Raw genomic sequence first — 7,193 nt, forward strand, 5'->3', positions numbered from 1 at the left:
CATCGGTCTATTCCTTCCACTCTCAATGGGCTACGACGTCTTAAGTTGTTTTCCATCGCGCCATGGTCTTACAACGCAGGGAACTACGTGTAGATGCCTCTTAGGGCTGTTATATGACCTTTTACTACCTAATAAAAGCCTTACACGTAAAACATGTGGTTCCATGTGTTAGCTCCACTCTCAATTGACTACGAGGTCTCAAGTCGCTTTCCAACGCGCCATGGTGTTACAACGCAGTGAAATACGTGTAAAGGCTTATAACGACTGTTATATGGCCTTTTACCACCTAATAAAAGCCTTTCACGTAAAACATGTGTTCCACGTGCCTACGCAGTTTACCATCGGTCTATTCGTTCCACTCTCAATGGGCTACGACGTCTCAAGACGCTTTACATCACGCCATGGTCTTACAGCACAGTGAACTACGTGTAGAGGCCTCTAAGGGCTGTTATATGACCTTTACCACCTAATGAAGGCTTTACCAGTAAATCACGTGGTTCCACGTGCCTGCGCAGTTTATCATCGGTACAGTCCTTCCGCCATAAATGGCCTAAAACGTCTCAAGTTGTTTTCCATTCCGCCATTGTCTTACAACGCAGTGAACTACGTGTAAAGGCCTCTAAGCACTGTTGGCTCTTGCCGCATAATAAAATCCTTACACCTAAAACTCGTGGTTCGACGCGTCTGTGCAGGTTACCATCGGTCTATTCCTTCCACTCTAAATGACTTACGACGTTTCAAGACGTTTTCCATCGCCCCATGGTCTTACAACACAGTGAACTACGTGTAGAGGCCTCTAAGGGCTGTTATATGACCTTTTGCCCCTTAATAAAATCCTTACACGTAAAACATGTGGTTCCACGTGCATGCTCAAGTTACTATCGGTCTATTCCTGCCACACTCAACGGACTACGATGTCTGAAGTCCTTTGCCATCGTGCCATGATCTTCTAACGCAGTGAAGTACGTGTAAATGCCTCTAACGACTGTTATATGGCCCTTTACCCCCTAACAAAGGCCTTGCACGTAAATCACGTGGTTCCACCTACCTACTCAGTTTACCATCGCTCTATTCCTTCCACTCTCAATGGACTACTACGTCTCAAGTTGTTTTCCATCGCGCCATGGTCTTACAACACAGTGAACTACGTGTAGAGGCCTCTAAAGATTGTTATATGGCCTCTTGCCGCCTAATAAAGGCCTTACTCCTAAAACACTTGATTCGACGTGTCTTAGCAGGTTACCATCGGTCTATTCCTTCTACACTCAATAGACTACGACGTTTCAAGACATTTTCCATCGCGCCATGGCCTTACAACACTGTAAACTACGTGTAGAGCCCTCTAAAGACTGTTAGATGGCCTTTTGCTGCCTAATAAAGGCTTTACACGTAATTTACGTGGTTCGGCGTGTCTACGCAGGTTACCATTGGTCTATTCCTTCCACTCTCAATGAACTACGACGTCTCAAGACGCTTTCCATCGCGCCATGGTCTTACAGCACAGTGAACTACGTGTAGAGGCCTCTAAGGGCTGCTATATGACCTTTTACCACATAATAAAAGCCTTACACGTAAATCAAGTGGTTCCACGTACTTCCGCAGTTTAACATCGGTCTATTCCTCCTACACTCACTGGACTACGACGTTTCAAGTCGTTTTCCATCGCGCCATGGTCTTACAACGCAGTGAAATACTTGTAAAGGCCTCTAAGGACTGTTATATGGCTTTTTGCCGCCTAATAAAGGCCTTACACCTAAAACACGTGGTTCCACGTGTCTGCGCAGGTTACCATCGGTCTATTTCATCCACTCTCAATGGACTACGACGTCTCAAGTCGATTTCCAACGCGCCATGGTCTTACAACATAGTGAACTACGTGTAGAGGCCTCTAAAGACTGTTATATGGCCCTTTGCCACCTAACAAAGGTCCTACACGAAAATCACGTGGTTTTACGAGCCTGCGCAGGTTACCATCGGTCTATTCCTTCCACTCTCAATGGACTACGACGTTTCAAGTCGCTTTCCATGGCGCCATGGTTTTACAACACTGTGAACTACGTGTAAAGACTTCTAAAGACTGTTATACGGCATTTTGCCGCCTAATAAAGGCCTCACACCTAAAACACGTGGTTCGACGTGTCTGCGCAGGTTACCATCGGTCTATTCCTTCCACTCTCAATGGACTACGAGGTCTCAAGTCGCTTTCCAACGCGCGATGGTCTTACAACATAGTGAACTACGTGTAGAGGCCTCTAAAGACTGTTATATGGCCCTTTGCCAACTAACAAAGGCCCTACACATAAATCACGTGGTTCCACGTGCCTGCGCAGGTTAGCATCGGTCTATTCCTTCTACACTTACTGGACTACGTCGTTTCAAGTCGTTTTCCATCGCGCCATGGTCTTATAACACTGTAAACTACGTGTAGAGGTCTCTAAAGACTGTTAGATGGCCTTTTGACGTCTAGTAAAGGCTTTACACGTAAATCACGTGGCTCCCCGTGCCTGCGCAGTTCATCATCAGTACAGTCCTTCCGCCATAAATGGACTAAAACGTCTCAAGTTGTTTTCCATTCCGCCATTGTTTACAACACAGTCAACTACGTGTACGGGCCTCTAAGAGCTGTTATATGGCCTTTTACCGCCTATTAAATTCTTTACAAGTAAATCACCTACCTGCGCAGTTTACCATCGGTGTATTCCTTCCACTCTCAATGGAGTAAGACGTCTCAAGACGCTTTCCATCGCGCCATGGTCTTACGGCACAGTGAACTACGTGTAGAGGCCTCTAAGGGCTGCCATATGACCTTTTACCACATAATAAAGGCTTTACACGTAATTCACGTGGTTCCACGTGTCTACGCAGGTTACCATCGGTCTATTCCTTCCACTCTCAATGGGCTACGACGTCTCAAGTTGTTTTCCATCACGCCATGGTCTCACAACACAGTGAACTACGTGTAGAGGCCTCTAAAGATTGTTATATGGCCTGTTGCCGCCTAATAAAGGCTTTACACGTAATTCACGTGGTTCGACGTGTCTGCGCAGGTTACCATCGGTCTATTCCTTCCACTCTCAATGGACTACGACGTCTGAAGTCGATTTCCAACGCGCCATGGTCTTACAACATAGTGAACTACGTGTAGAGGCCTCTAAAGACTGTTATATGGCCCTTTCCCACCTAACAAAGGTCCTACACGTAAATCACGTGGTTCCACGAGCCTGCGCAGGTTACCATCGGTCTATTCCTTCTACACTCACTGGACTACGACGTTTCAAGTCGTCTTCCAACGCAGAGAAATACGTGTAAAGGCCTCTAAGGACTGTTATATGGCCTTTTGCCGCCTAATAAAGGCCTCACACCTAAAACACGTGGTTCGACGTGTCTGCGCAGGTTACCATCGGTCTATTCCTTCCACTCTCAATGGACTACGAGGTCTCAAGTCGCTTTCCAACGTGCGATGTTCTCACAACATAGTGAACTACGTGTAGAGGCCTCTAAAGACTGTTATATGGCCCTTTGCCAACTAACAAAGGTCCTACACGTAAATCACGTGGTTCGACGTGTCTGCGCAGGTTACCATCGGTCTATTCCTTCCACTCTCAATGGGCTACGACGTCTCAAGTTGTTTTCCATCACGCCATGGTCTCACAACACAGTGAACTACCTGTAGAGGCCTCTAAGGCCTGTTATATGACATTTTACCACCTAATAAAAGCCTTACACGTAAAACATGTGGTTCCATGTGTTAGCCCAGGTAAACATCGGTCTATTCCTTCTACACTCACTGGACTACGACATTTCAAGTCATCTTCCAACGCAGTGAAATACGTGTAAAGGCCTCTAAGGACTGTTATATGGCCTTTTGCCGCCTAATAAAGGCCTCACACCTAAAACACGTGGTTCCACGTGCCTGCGCAGTTTATCATCGGTACAGTCCTTCCGCCATAAATGGCCTAAAACGTCTCAAGTTGTTTTCCATTCCGCCATTGTCTTACAACGCAGTGAACTACGTGTAAAGGCCTCTAAGCACTGTTGGCTCTTGCCGCATAATAAAATCCTTACACCTAAAACTCGTGGTTCGACGCGTCTGTGCAGGTTACCATCGGTCTATTCCTTCCACTCTAAATGACTTACGACGTTTCAAGACGTTTTCCATCGCGCCATGGTCTTACAACACAGTGAACTACGTGTAGAGGCCTCTAAGGGCTGTTATATGACCTTTTGCCCCTTAATAAAATCCTTACACGTAAAACATGTGGTTCCACGTGCATGCTCAAGTTACTATCGGTCTATTCCTGCCACACTCAACGGACTACGATGTCTGAAGTCCTTTGCCATCGTGCCATGATCTTCTAACGCAGTGAAGTACGTGTAAATGCCTCTAACGACTGTTATATGGCCCTTTACCCCCTAACAAAGGCCTTGCACGTAAATCACGTGGTTCCACCTATCTAGTCAGTTTACCATCGCTCTATTCCTTCCACTCTCAATGGACTACTACGTCTCAAGTTGTTTTCCATCGCGCCATGGTCTTACAACACAGTGAACTACGTGTAGAGGCCTCTAAAGATTGTTATATGGCCTCTTGCCGCCTAATAAAGGCCTTACTCCTAAAACACTTGATTCGACGTGTCTTAGCAGGTTACCATCGGTCTATTCCTTCTACACTCAATAGACTACGACGTTTCAAGACATTTTCCATCGCGCCATGGCCTTACAACACTGTAAACTACGTGTAGAGCCCTCTAAAGACTGTTAGATGGCCTTTTGCTGCCTAATAAAGGCTTTACACGTAATTCACGTGGTTCGACGTGTCTACGCAGGTTACCATTGGTCTATTCCTTCCACTCTCAATGAACTACGACGTCTCAAGACGCTTTCCATCGCGCCATGGTCTTACAGCACAGTGAACTACGTGTAGAGGCCTCTAAGGGCTGCTATATGACCTTTTACCACATAATAAAAGCCTTACACGTAAATCACGTGGTTCCACGTACTTCCGCAGTTTAACATCGGTCTATTCCTCCTACACTCACTGGACTACGACGTTTCAAGTCGTTTTCCATCGCGCCATGGTCTTACAACGCAGTGAAATACGTGTAAAGGCCTCTAAAGATTGTTATATGGCCCTTTGCCACTAAATAAAAGCCTTACACATAAATCACGTGGTTCCACGTACTTCCGCAGGTCAACATCGGTGTATTCCTTCTACACTCAATGGACTACGACGTCTGAACTTATTTTCCATAGCGCCATGGTCTTACAAAACAGTAAAATACCCGTAGAGGCCTCTAAAGATTGTTACATGGTCTCTTGCCGCCTAATAAAGGCTTTACTCCTAAAACACTTGATTCGACGTGTCTGCGCAGGTTACCATCGGTCTATTTCATCCACTCTCAATGGACTACGACGTCTCAAGTCGATTTCCAACGCGCCATGGTCTTACAACATAGTGAACTACGTGTAGAGGCCTCTAAAGACTGTTATATGGCCCTTTGCCACCTAACAAAGGTCCTACACGAAAATCACGTGGTTTTACGAGCCTGCGCAGGTTACCATCGGTCTATTCCTTCCACTCTCAATGGACTACGACGTTTCAAGTCGCTTTCCATTGCGCCATGGTTTTACAACACTGTGAACTACGTGTAAAGGCTTCTAAAGACTGTTATACGGCATTTTGCCGCCTAATAAAGGCCTCACACCTAAAACACGTGGTTCGACGTGTCTGCGCAGGTTACCATCGGTCTATTCCTTCCACTCTCAATGGACTACGAGGTCTCAAGTCGCTTTCCAACGCGCGATGGTCTTACAACATAGTGAACTACGTGTAGAGGCCTCTAAAGACTGTTATATGGCCCTTTGCCAACTAACAAAGGCCCTACACGTAAATCACGTGGTTCCACGTGCCTGCGCAGGTTAGCATCGGTCTATTCCTTCTACACTTACTGGACTACGTCGTTTCAAGTCGTTTTCCATCGCGCCATGGTCTTATAACACTGTAAACTACGTGTAGAGGTCTCTAAAGACTGTTAGATGGTCTTTTGACGTCTAGTAAAGGCTTTACACGTAAATCACGTGGCTCCCCGTGCCTGCGCAGTTCATCATCAGTACAGTCCTTCCGCCATAAATGGACTAAAACGTCTCAAGTTGTTTTCCATTCCGCCATTGTTTACAACACAGTCAACTACGTGTACGGGCCTCTAAGAGCTGTTATATGGCCTTTTACCGCCTATTAAATTCCTTACAAGTAAATCACCTACCTGCGCAGTTTACCATCGGTGTATTCCTTCCACTCTCAATGGAGTAAGACGTCTCAAGACGCTTTCCATCGCGCCATGGTCTTACAGCACAGTGAACTACGTGTAGAGGCCTCTAAGGGCTGCCATATGACCTTTTACCACATAATAAAGGCTTTACACGTAATTCACGTGGTTCCACGTGTCTACGCAGGTTACCATCGGTCTATTCCTTCCACTCTCAATGGGCTACGACGTCTCAAGTTGTTTTCCATCACGCCATGGTCTCACAACACAGTGAACTACGTGTAGAGGCCTCTAAAGATTGTTATATGGCCTGTTGCCGCCTAATAAAGGCTTTACACGTAATTCACGTGGTTCGACGTGTCTGCGCAGGTTACCATCGGTCTATTCCTTCCACTCTCAATGGACTACGACGTCTGAAGTCGATTTCCAACGCGCCATGGTCTTACAACATAGTGAACTACGTGTAGAGGCCTCTAAAGACTGTTATATGGCCCTTTCCCACCTAACAAAGGTCCTACACGTAAATCACGTGGTTCCACGAGCCTGCGCAGGTTACCATCGGTCTATTCCTTCTACACTCACTGGACTACGACGTTTCAAGTCGTCTTCCAACGCAGTGAAATACGTGTAAAGGCCTCTAAGGACTGTTATATGGCCTTTTGCCGCCTAATAAAGGCCTCACACCTAAAACACGTGGTTCGACGTGTCTGCGCAGGTTACCATCGGTCTATTCCTTCCACTCTCAATGGACTACGAGGTCTCAAGTCGCTTTCCAACGTGCGATGTTCTCACAACATAGTGAACTACGTGTAGAGGACTCTAAAGACTGTTATATGGCCCTTTGCCAACTAACAAAGGTCCTACACGTAAATCACGTGGTTCGACGTGTCTGCGCAGGTTACCATCGGTCTATTCCTTCCACTCTCA

At 46.4% G+C, this 7,193-nt stretch overlaps 1 long non-coding RNA gene across 2 annotated transcripts in view; it reads left to right on the forward strand.

Annotated features, from left to right (window-relative positions):
* The window catches only part of LOC130630183 (uncharacterized), a 51,228-nt gene extending 45,926 nt beyond the window's left edge, over positions 1–5,302 (forward strand). Inside the window, exons 3-4 of one of the 2 annotated variants that reach the window (XR_008982046.1) lie at positions 196–3,229; positions 3,576–5,302. This is a non-coding gene — a long non-coding RNA (uncharacterized LOC130630183). Of the gene's footprint in view, positions 1–195 lie in introns of both variants that reach the window. The other variant, XR_008982045.1, reaches the window with a different exon arrangement.
* The last annotated feature ends 1,891 nt before the right edge of the window (positions 5,303–7,193 follow it).

This window comes from Hydractinia symbiolongicarpus, chromosome 2 (assembly GCF_029227915.1).
Source record: "Hydractinia symbiolongicarpus strain clone_291-10 chromosome 2, HSymV2.1, whole genome shotgun sequence".
Lineage (NCBI taxonomy): Eukaryota > Metazoa > Cnidaria > Hydrozoa > Anthoathecata > Hydractiniidae > Hydractinia > Hydractinia symbiolongicarpus.